The sequence below is a fragment of the Gouania willdenowi genome, chromosome 17 (assembly GCF_900634775.1).
Source record: "Gouania willdenowi chromosome 17, fGouWil2.1, whole genome shotgun sequence".
NCBI classification, from domain to species: Eukaryota; Metazoa; Chordata; class Actinopteri; order Blenniiformes; family Gobiesocidae; genus Gouania; species Gouania willdenowi.
Window position 1 is genome coordinate 18,820,727 of NC_041060.1, and position 12,276 is coordinate 18,833,002.

Genomic DNA, 12,276 nt, shown 5'->3' on the forward strand with positions numbered 1-12,276 from the left:
ACTAACATGTCCTAGGATAGACTGAGCCAGGACAAAAAAAACATCATTTAATCAAACCGAGCTAGACAAGTTTGTGTAAAGAAGATCATCAGAAAACTCGCACAGACAAGAATTGTGTTAGTGCTGTGTAGTGATAGACTGATACATCGTTCGGCCGACATTCTTGGCCGCTTTTTTGTGTTTTTTACGTGTATCAGCATCGGCCAGTGCAGGAGCAGAAATATTTTTTACTTGTTCTACATCACCTGTTTTTAATATTTGTTAAATATTTTTTACTTCTACCTCACCTTTGTTATTTCGATAAATGTTCCTATTTTAAAAATTTAGACTCGTACCATTTGTTGTCATCGTTGTGTAATTTTTATGATGTAAATTAAGGAAGCAAAAGTAGTATCGGCTCCAAATATTGACTCAAGAAAATCGTCAGTCCGTATTGGTCATCGGCTAAGGTTGATGGAAAAAAAATCGATATCGGCCCTAAAAAAAGTCCATATCGGTCTATCCCTAATGTTGTGTTAACAATTGTCATGTCTCATAACATCATTAGAATTGATCTTGTTTTTAAAAGTGCTTCATGTTGTATGTGTATAATATGTGTAGGATTCATCTATTCTTGTTACTTTAATGGCACTTCTATAACTTTTCTTTTTCATTTGTGTGTTATAACATGCTTTTAAATACTAATTGATGAGCAACTGTTGTCCTGCTGCCGAAAAAAAAAAAGAATTATCTCATTAAGACACTACAAATATGACTTAAAAAAAACAAATCTACATAACACAATTACATGTTTATTTTAAACAAAGTTAAAACCTGGGACACAATGTATTTGTCCTTGAACTTTCTGTGGCTGTGCTTTTAGCAAATTGTCTACAGCATGAGGGAAGAAACTGTTTTTAGTCTGTTTGTGCATGCTCTGTGAACCCTCACCCCCAATTTCCACTGGATGCGGCTCCGCTGCGGAACGTCACCGCCGCGTCACCAGAGCTGATAGGTTTCCATTTGAGTCTATGTGTTAATTTCCACCGGGTCCGCTACGGTGCGTCAGCTCCTTCCCAGATACGGTAGTCCGGTGCCCTCCGCCAGATATACGCAGGGCTTCTATTTCTGGCGGACACCGGAGCACGACGCATCAATCCGCACAGAGCAAATGAAGCTAAACAGGAAATTAAGCACGTACTCCGCAATAAATTATCGGGTTACTTTTCAAAATAAAACACTTCAGAATATATTTCAAGTAAATACATCACCAAAACGTCATAATGTGTAAAAACAAATTCACATCCACTATATTGATTCCTCTCATACTGTAACTACACTGTAAACTGCCAGCAACTTTGATTTAGTTCATGTTTTATTGGTGCAGTTTTATCTCTTCTCTGTTAACTGTTGCTAAAAAATGTGTCTATGACAAATCCAGAGAGCCCAACCTTCTTGTTCTCCTTCGTTAGGAACACTGACCTGTTTATCTGTTTATTGTTGCGTTTATAACACATACATTTAACCGTGTTCTCGCGTGATTATATAAATATTGTGAGAACTGCTTTGTCTCGTGACGTCACACTCGTTCAACCGGAGCGCACCGCGGCGCACTCAAAACGGAACCAGTGTGAATTACCGGACGGCGGACAGCAGTGAAATACCAAATTGGTGCCGTGGCGCAGCGGAGACGTATCCAGTGGAAACCCTGGGTCAGTCTGCCTGATAGAAGGGTGGATGGTATGTGATCCCTGAGGATATTATTTTCCCGCTTATTCAGGCGTCCAGTATAAGTATAGAGTATATAGTATAGTGTATTGGAGGTCCTACAAATGTGCCAGCTATCGGCCCAAAAAGCGGAAGTGAACCTAATGTGTCAGAGAATAGTGCATTTTGGGTAAAAATAGCAGCGGACAGCAGCTTGAGAAGAGTATATAGCAAACATAAATAGTTGGGGAAATTGCTGACTGGCAGACACAAAGTAGCACCAAGGCTGTGTGAATGTGGAATAATGCCTTTTACAAACAAGAAGCTGTAGTAAATGAATTAGGTTTTTCTAATTGCTTTATTTCCAAAGCGCTTTGTGAAAGGAAAATCAAGGTGTTTATAATTTCAGCCTTCCCCACCCAATCAGGCAATCCCTCGAACTGTCTGTGTGAAAGCACACAATGAACAATAAGTCTGTTTTGAGAAGAAATGCAACTTGATTATTTATTGCTGTGCTTTTTTCTCAGTGACAAAGCAATAGGGGAAAGTAAATAGATGTTGACTAAAGGTGGGTGAACATCACTAGTCAGGGTCAGGTAGGTGAACAAGCTTACTTTAGAGCAGGACTTCAATTCATTCAGCCACAGCCTAGGCCATGTCCTCTGAAACCAATAACTAGGAGCAAATAAAGGGCAGCACCTGGCCTCATTGTTCAGAGGCTGCTCTGAGAGCATTTCTCAGCAGGGGAGTTGCTCAAAGTCACCGAAACATTTGACTGAAGTAATCACAGCGCTCAGACAAGATTTCATTTCCTGGCACAAGATTTCCCCTGAGCTCTTTTTGTCTCACAATTTCCCTTAAAAATAACTTCCTGCTGAAGATTGTTGACAAGACCCCTTAACACTAAACATGAAACGCCACACCTCCTGTCATGGCGTTCAAGTCACCAAACAGTATCATTTTACAAGACAGTATTGATCCACACATTGAATCACAATTTCCCAGATGAAAAATCATCATTAAAGTGAGATCAAATTAAAAAAAAGTTGCCTTATGTCTATTCACCAGGGTTCTCGAAAGCGCAGTTGAGGGTAGAGGCCCCTACGGTGTAATTTCGATCCCCTACGGCGTAATATTGCCTCCTACAGTGTGTTTTAACCAGCGTAGGGGGCTCTCCTGTTGTTTTTTCTTTTTATAATTGGTACCGTCGTAATAATAGTTGCACACCTGGACTTCCAGGTATGCCTGTGTTGCTTAAACTCTCTTTTTAGTCTGCATAACCTAGAAACGCATACATCAGAAGCATCGTCTATTTAATACAGCCGATTTGCTCGGATGCTCCCCTCTTTACCCGAGGACCCTGAGCTGCCTCCAATGTTGCCTGTGTGCATCAACCGCTTGGTAACAGTAATCACCATCCAATAACAATAGTGTGCTTCATACAACCAGACGTAGCATTTAGCAGCACATGAAGCTGCTTGTCATGTTTATAACTTGCAACGGATCATTCTACATGTGCATGCACAGATCTGAATGCTGTTGGGTTGAAATGGGTTTGGGCTTAAAGAGACATCACCTTCAATCAGGTCAGATGGGTTCGGCCCGTGTTCTGTCGGGCTCAGGCCGGGTCAGGTCTTCTTTTTAAGCTGGGTGTACACTGTCCAATTTTGACCATCTCAGACGAAAGATTAGCAATCGTGGAAAAAAAATAAAATAGAATCGGCCTTCATAAGATGAAAATCGGTGGTCATACAATGCTAAGTGTGACAGGGACTTTAGACTAAGGGTGCAACGATTAGTCAACATTGTCGACAAACAGAATTAGTCACCGACATATGTATTTGTCGACAACTGTCATTTACGTCATCATCGTCGTCTTCATCCGTCCCGACTTGTGAAACGCAATATTTTTTATTATATTTCAAATGTTCACAGACAAAAGTGGCCTCATTAGGCAGTAATGTAACTATTGTGATTTTTATACCAGAATATCCCATTAGTACTGCTCTCAGTAATTACTAGGGATGTAACGATTAATCGTAAGGCAGTTAAAAAGCGATTCATAGGTATCACGGTTGATATCGATTTTCTGAAAATTGAATCGCAGTACTTTTTTTAACCAGCAGAGGGCAAGTGTACAAGTGTAGGCGGCGGGCGGAGTCTGCTAATACTTTCTTTCTGGCCGCCTTCTACTCTTAAACATGTTAATAAATGATTCATTACCCCTTTAGCACCGAACGAATATCTGTAATATTACTTGAATATCTGTAAAAGTCACGTTTTTCTATTAGCTCTGTCTGCTAGCATAGCTTCTCTTCTTCACTGCAAGATATCTGTATGCCAACCGACCACTGTGTTACCAGCGCCCTCTGCTGGTCCAAACAAATATGACGTAAATCAGTGCAATTCGTTTTTTTTTTCTTTTTAAAGTCCAATTGTTAAGGCACAAAATACATTTTCAGTTGCACTTTTAAAAAGAAAAAGAACTATTATGCAGTTTTGCATTGTTTACTATAGAACCAGAATTTAAATTAATAGGCTTCATTTTCATTTCTATTATTCCTTTATTTATTTAATTCAAGATTTATTTTTAGTTAAATTGCATTGTTTTGAATAGTTTATCAAGGGATTCTTTTGACAATGAAATATAAAAGGAAAATAATACAGTATTTTCTAGTTTTTTCCCAAAAAAAAATTTGTCTACATTCCCATTTTGTAAAATAAATCGTGAGAGAATCGTATCGTGAATCGTTACATCCATAGTAATTACTAATTAATCATCAAGCTTGATCTGGTTTAATTATAGTAAGCCAGTGAGATATTTACCAACCATAACTTTAAATAACTCATTATCAGAAATAAAATAAACCAGATTCAGCAGCAGTGGTTTATAATAAACAGTAAAAACACTATTGTGGTTATTTTTTTCTTTTGCTTTTTCTTTTTGAAAATAATTTCATTATGAATGAGGAAATAAATAAAATATACACAATAACACTAATGGAGTGACCCGTATGCACAAATATGTTTTATAAAATATTACTGCGGGTCCCACATGATACCCAACTTAAATTTGAAAAGCATGTCTTCGAATCAATCTTTTGAATAAAATGTTTCTTGTCTATTCAGTGTCTGCAAGTATTTATCAGTGGATGTCCAAGCATGAGTAACTTTCCAACACCATATATGACCCTTCACCAGTTCAACAAATAACTTTTAGCTTTAAAGTAAGGCAGTCACAAAAATTAAAGAAAAAGAAAAAAACTCAAACTTTACTTCACAACATTTGGCCACCAGAGGGTTATAAATTTCAACATTTTCTGGGGGGGAAGTGGGGGGGGTGCCCGTACCCCCTACAACACCTGTGACCTTGCGATTCCCCTACGCTGTTTACCATACATACACTTTTAAACACAAACTTTGGCTATCATACTGAAAGGCTATGCCAAACAAGTCCCTTGTGTAGTGCACTCGGCCCTAAATCACTGCTCATTACTCCCCATGTTAAAAGGTCTTCGCAGGTAAGGGTTAAGTAGGAGCGCTGTCTCCCTCACTTATCCCAGCACAGATTAGTCTACAGCATCAGCACAGCTCTTTAGCAGACAACACAAATCTTCTCACTGTCCAATCAGCAAATATCAGGCGCAATGCCCTGATTTAAAGTGATAGTAATAAGATTTATAGAGAGACGTGTGCTGCTGGCCAGAAGGATTCAAATAGTGAAAGCACAGTAACAGATGCAACAGGGAGGCAGGAAGGAAGAGATGTGATTGGAACTGTTTGAACCAAAGTGTGTGTAAAGAATTTGCCATTGTCAGCACATGTAGTAAACACACCCACACTTTTTCTCCAGCCTCAGCAAAACCTAAAGCAACAACCTTGAAGTGCATTTTTTCAGTGCAACTCCTTAAATATTCTGACTCAGCTCAGACAGGAGTTGACAAACACAATGAAATCAAATCTCCTATTGTGAAGGGAACCAATGACCATTACTATTCATAGTGAGGAAGCTAGTGAGATTCCCTTTTATCATGAAATTGATCTCTTTCCCATTAAGGAGTTATTTAAACAGGAAGTAAAAGCGGTCCAAAAGAGATTATTAACCGTTTATAATATTGAAAGAAAAGTATGCTTCTTATGCATTAATATCTACTTTGTTATATTATCAATACAAGATGCATACAGTACTAAAGAGGGGTACATTCAGCCCAACTCTACTACACAGTAATTAACATACCTTTCAGATGGGAAGTGATTTCAAGCAGATCTTGCATGTTTGTTATTCTAGGAGTCAGTTAATTCCTGCAAAGGTCATTACAGCTCCCAGAAATATGCTTTTTTTTATATTCACAATTCCTTCTTATTACTGTTGCTCAACATCACTGCTGACTGAAAGGTAATGTATTAATAGTTCTGGAAAGATAAGATAGTTACTGTAAATATAAAATCTGAAGATACTGTAGTAATTAGATTCCTCTCTTGCTAAACCTCAATAGTTTAGTTCTACTTTGTCTGGTCAACTAAACACAATGGTAATATATACAAAAAAAATCTCACCCAAATCACACATTATGGGCTGTCCCCTTGATCTCGTTCCCTTTCCAGTGCAACTAAATGACTAACAAATGCAATCCTTTATCGTCCTCTATCAGTAGGAAAAACTCTTACATTGCATTAGGCTACGAAAGCAGATTAAAACCAATTTTGACAGAGAAATATATTTCGGGAAAATCAAGAATAAAGTCGATATGTTAAGATTAAAATTGGAATTTTGAGAATAAAGTTGAAATATATTGTGAAGATTAAAATCAAACAGCCAGGATTCACGTCAAAATTTCAAAAATAATTTCAAAATACAATATTGTAATTTGCTATTAAAGTCAAATCTACGGAAGCAGACGAGAGCCAATTCACTATATGCAACAGTAAAACTGGCACTAATCTGTCTCTGTACGGCTCCTCAATAGCCGTAATCGGTGTTTTTGGCAAAATCTATTCAAAGTCCTTAAAGAGATTACAACACTGTGTTCATGAGCTAAAACAGAAAGAATTGACATTAAACCCAACTTGTTTAAAGTATAATTTGACGCATTCATCAATATTTTTATTATCAAAATCACGATCTGCTGTTTGTCATATAGTGAACTGGCCCATTTTTCACAATATTGTTCATTTTTAAAATTTCAACTTTAATCAATTTTTTTTTACTTTATTCTCAAATTAAATTTCAACTTTAATCTCGACATTTCAAGTTCATTCTTGATTTGCCCAAAATTATTTTCTCCATCTAAATTGGCACTAATCCACTTCCAGACAGTGAAGATGTGGGGTTTATTTCCATACATATCTGATTTGCACAGACATTTAGCTAGAAGAATTTGTAATAAAATGAACAGCACAAATGTGACCTTCATTTGCAGAGACACTAAAAAAAGGCCCTCATCGCCCTGATACCAGTTTAAATCCAGCACAGGCTGTCCCAGTTTTGTGACTCTTGCCCCAATTTTCCTTCATACTTAACTCCCTGAGGTCTCGTGTGGACACTTCAACTACAATCTGTCACACATCAACCAACCACAGCAGCTGCAGCGCTCACTGTAAGGGTCGACAAATCAGATCAAGAACAAAGAAAGGAATACTGTATGTGTATAAAAAGCAGGATTTCCCCCAATCAGAAATGAATCTATTGTGATAAACCTGCATCAAAGTCAAAGAAAGACAATTTTAATAAATTGGGATTAGAATGTCAATTATCTATGTTCCAAAAACATGTCACAGTCTATTTGCTGGCAAATAATAGTCATTTATCAAAAGATTGATCAGATCACAAAACACCTGCTGCTTCAACACCTTACAGGGCTCGAGACTGCGACCAAAATGGTCGCATATGCGAGTATATTTTCAGTGTGTGCGAGTGAAAATTTTATCTGGTCGCATTCGTGCGAGTGTGTATGGGTGACCTTATTTTGGACAGAGCGGCCGAGCGTTCCGTCACGTCCCACAGACTGCACTTCTCTCTCTCGCTCCGCGCTCCGTGCTGCTGGTGAGCAGACGGTGCACGCTCACGCAACTTGGCTGCGGGTAATGCAACGGTGAATGCACCGAGTATAAACACCAATGTGCTCCTTTGGAGTGCGCGTGGTCCGTGAACAGAGCCAGACATAACGGGCCCTTCAGTGCGCGCTCACATTGAGGGCAGCAATAAAAACGATAGAACGTACACGCTCATCAGAATCAGCATGGAGAGACCAGAACTGATGGACTATGATGCCAAGCCAGATGTTCAGCTGTGGTTCTCTAAGAGCAGGGGTCTACAGGGGCCTGCAACCTGCGGTTCTGGGGCCTAATGTGATCCTTCGATTCTCTATAGCTTTAAAAAACTATTGAAATAAATATTTATTTATTTTTTTTTACAGAGGCTATTAATGATTAATGACAAACAAAAGCATGATGTCCAATGACTCAGCACCTTCCTACTTCACCTCCTGCAACATCTACAGACCATCAACTGTCCTTGCACCAGTGGCTAACCTTAAGTTTTAAATCCCTGGTAAGATAACTAAACTAACAAAAACACTATTCTGGAAGAAAATAAATATTTTAATTGTGTGGGGACAGATTCATTTAATCACCATTGTGCTGGTTAATTATGTATGCTTAACATGGAGATAAGAAATTAGCAATTAGCATGTGTTGACCGGCATGATCATGCGTTATCAAATTCAAGTTACTTTAAGTTAATACATTAACTAAAACAATCTTACATATATAACATTGTGTTCATGTAAACTCAAATATGTAAGAATTTGAAGATGCAAGATACTGTTTTATTTCTTTATGTCAATTTATTTTATTTTAAACTGCTTCTATTTACATGATCAATATAAATCAAATCAAACATTATTCTATATCATTTTAACTGTATAGATTTTAATACACTGTATTGTCTTCATTGAGAAGGTATTTTTTCGGCTCCAGGAGGACTTTAATCCGGGTGAGATGAGGTTAAATGGTTCCTTGTTGAGTAAAGGTTGCAGACCCCTGACCAGGGGAAGAGGGTTAGGAGACCCCACTATCAGAGCTGGACCCTCTGAATTTAATTCCATGGGGCAAAGCAATGCAGGTGCTAAGTTATGCTACGGTTAAGGTAATTCAAGTACAGCCTTTCTGCAAAATAAAAAAACAGAATACATGTAACTTGTTGTTATGCTTTGCTGTTATTTAAGTTTTTTGTTACGTCTTTTAAAATTATATAAAAGAAATGACCTGTTATTGAAGAAAAACTTAATATTGTCACTGAAACCTGAAAACATTTTGCAAATATCTCAAGTCATTGTCAATCTTCATACAAAACTACGGTACGCCAGTTAAGTCAACTATTTATCAGCATGCATGGCTATGCTGTACACCCCCCCCCCCCCCCCCCCCATACATATTCTGATATAAATAACTCTTTACGTATGACTTAATAACCCCATCACTGTTTGAAAAACAATGCCTAAATCAGTAAAGAGCTTGATATTTGCACTAAGTTGCCATCTCGCTCTCATTCTACTTCCTTACTGCAAGCTCACAGGCACAATTTACAACCTTCCATCGAATTGGTAAACACTTAGTGTAACAAATTAACGGTGAAGTCAACACTGCAAAGGTAAACAACCCTTGAGGGTCCTTGAGTTTGTTTCCCATACTTTAGCACGCCAACTACATTCCCAAATTGGATTACTGTCTCTTGCAAATAAATCCTTTCATTTACAATACTATTGTTGTAGGCACTTTTGGCTTCAACATCTGAAAATCAAACAACCCCTGGTTATCTTAAACTGAGAAGATATTTGCAAATCTTATGACAGAAAAATATCATTCTCAATGATAAAATATTTATTTTCTTTTAAGCACGAATTAAAATCTGGTCTTTATCTTTCTGTATTATTGAGGGTTTTCACCGACGTCAGGTTCTGGGCAGTAATCCGGAATGCGCGGCCATGTTGGAGGCACTCAGAGGAAAAAACTGCGATGGATAAACCACAGAAAAGCTCCTCAAAGGGCATTATAGATGCAAAGGCATACAGGAAAGCACTCGGTCCGCAGGAAAGGGCACAATATTTAAAAAAGATACGCTTTATTGGTCGTGCAGATCCATACGAGTTGGCTACCTCGTCTTAGATCAAGGACAACCCGGAGAGTCTTCCATCTATTATGTATCCTGATATCGTCAACTACCTGGTTTTCTCACCAAGCCCATAGACAGCATAACACCTTCAATCTTATAAAAGTTTGGAGGCCTATAACCAGATGGTGTGTGGATGGGTGAGGGAGATGCAGTATCAAGTCATCAACAACAGATGTGTTGTGAAGGCCGAAGTATGTAATGCAATAACGTCTTTAATCAACCTTAATAACACAACCTAACCTTCAGATTTTTGCCTCGTATTTCCTGGTTTAGCTTTGCTAGCCACAAGCGCCTCCTTTCCTCTGATGATTTTTGACATTGTTCTCCCTGATTTGTTATAAGTTTAAAAAGTCTATATAACTCCAAATGTTTAGCATGGTCTGACCAACTGGTACAGCCAAAAACATAGCAATATTTCACCATTTCCTCTTGAAATTTGGGATTTGCTTGTGTGCGTGCACTTTGTTTACCTGCCGAGTACTTCCAATATGGCGACTTCTGGGTTGATGAAGCGCCATGAAAACCCTCTATGTATCTTATTCATTGTGGGTGGATGGAACGATAGAAGCAGTAACTGTGCATGTAGTTCTAAATGATCTGAGTCCAAACAAGCTCCCGGAGGGCAAAAGTAAAGCATGTTTTGGATATCGCCCTCATCCAACACAGCTAAAGGGCTGATAACTTATCAGATCCAGGTGTGTTGAGAAGACCTAAGACACACATTCATAAGCACCTAAAATGGAAGCATTGAATTGGCAAAAACTAACCACTAAAATCAGATAAAATAATCAAAATAAATGAAAATAGTTAATTTATTATGACGGAAACCATAAAGACAGCTATTTGTACTTGTTATAAAAGGAAACAGAAATGTTATGCTTCAGTTTTCTTCAGTATTTAATGATGTTATTACAGAATACACTTTTATTATTAAATTGACAATTTTTACATCTTTTCTTTGAATTTCTATATTTTTTTTATTTTTTTTTATTTTTTTTATTTTTTTTTGGGGGGGGGGATGATATTAGGATTCACGTATGATTTTTAACTGAACCATATTGTTAGTGCAGCTGTTGACATTTATCAACTTGTTTTTAAGTTAAAGTGCAACCCAACCACTGATTATATCCATTAACATGACAATTAAGATTCATTGACTAGTTTATATAAGTCTACATCAGTAAAGCAACACCGGATTATATCAATCGTATCTGTCTGGCTTCATAACGCCAAAAGAAATAACAACAAACTTGTAGAAAAGTAAATAGCGTAGTTTTCCCCATGGAACTACTTTTTCCCACAGGGAGTAAAGAAGCTGTTAACTTCTCAGCTTCTTTCTTCAACAATTAAACACTTTTAGAAGAAATTATCTAAACTCTCACGAAGGAAGGAAGTGAAAAGCATATTTTCGTGTAATATAATCCAAGCAGGAAGTTTGGCCGCTAACGTTAGCCATGCTAATTAGCTTTGTGGTTCCAACATTCCTCAGTGTCCCGCTGCCAAGTGAAGTATCCATACTTTTACCTTTCTCCTACAGCGGGGCTCACACACTTCAGTCCTCCGGGAATCCTGGGCTTTAAACCTGGGTACGGTGTCCTTTAGAAGCGGCTCACACTGGCAGTGCAGTGGGGTCGGTGTCTCCTGTCGATCCCGGTTTCTCCAGCTCAGTCTCTCTCTCTCTGCCCAGCGATCACAACTTCGGCAACTACCTCCATTCAAAGATCCTCTATTAACACGATGTATCACACACGGCCATTTCAGAAACAGATTTACCGGTTTGTGTCATTCCCAGCAAAAACTTTATTTTGGTTTAATAGTTTAATAATATATATTAACACTCTTTTGTTCGTTTGATTTCATGTTTATAAAGTATTCCCGTCGTTTTAGTATGTTAATGAAGTGTATACATTCTGAGAGGAGTGAGAGCTCTTCCAGGGTTTACTCTATGACCCGTGCCCTTCAGGTACGTTGGACGTTAAAGTGAGTCAGCGTGACCTAGCGGCTCTAATTAGACACTACAGTTACTCAGATTAATGTCAAAACCATAAAGGTTGAGGGTTCGATTCTTTCTTAGATATGAGAACTTTTCCAAATCTAAAATGTATCAAATTTCCATTCGGATTTAATTCTGAAGGAAATTTATCATCGGGGGAAATCTTTTTTGTTAATGAATTATATTACATTGTATACATTTCTGTATAAATAGTTTCTTTAACTATCATCTGATAAGGTTAATTCTATATAACAGGGGATCTCAAACTTTGTATTATATTTTACTGGCATGCATGCACTTGTATTTAATCCTTATTTAATTAATTGACTTTTTACTTAAATAGAGCCAGAGCAACAACTGTGCGTAGGACCTTATAATGCACCTCGTTTTTATTATTTTTTATATTTTTTATTATGATTCTTAC

The 12,276-nt window shown here is 37.7% G+C and overlaps 1 protein-coding gene across 14 annotated transcripts in view; it reads right to left on the reverse strand.

Moving 5' to 3' along the window:
* The window catches only part of LOC114479121 (rho GTPase-activating protein 12-like), a 59,764-nt gene extending 48,183 nt beyond the window's left edge, over window positions 1-11,581 (reverse strand). For 6 of the 14 annotated variants that reach the window (XM_028472618.1, XM_028472620.1, XM_028472615.1 and 3 more), the window contains exon 1: window positions 11,384-11,579. The gene's annotated coding sequence lies outside the window, so the exon portion shown is untranslated. Of the gene's footprint in view, window positions 1-11,383 lie in introns of all 14 variants that reach the window. The other 8 variants (XM_028472617.1, XM_028472614.1, XM_028472610.1 and 5 more) reach the window with 4 other exon arrangements.
* Window positions 11,582-12,276: the final 695 nt, after the last annotated feature.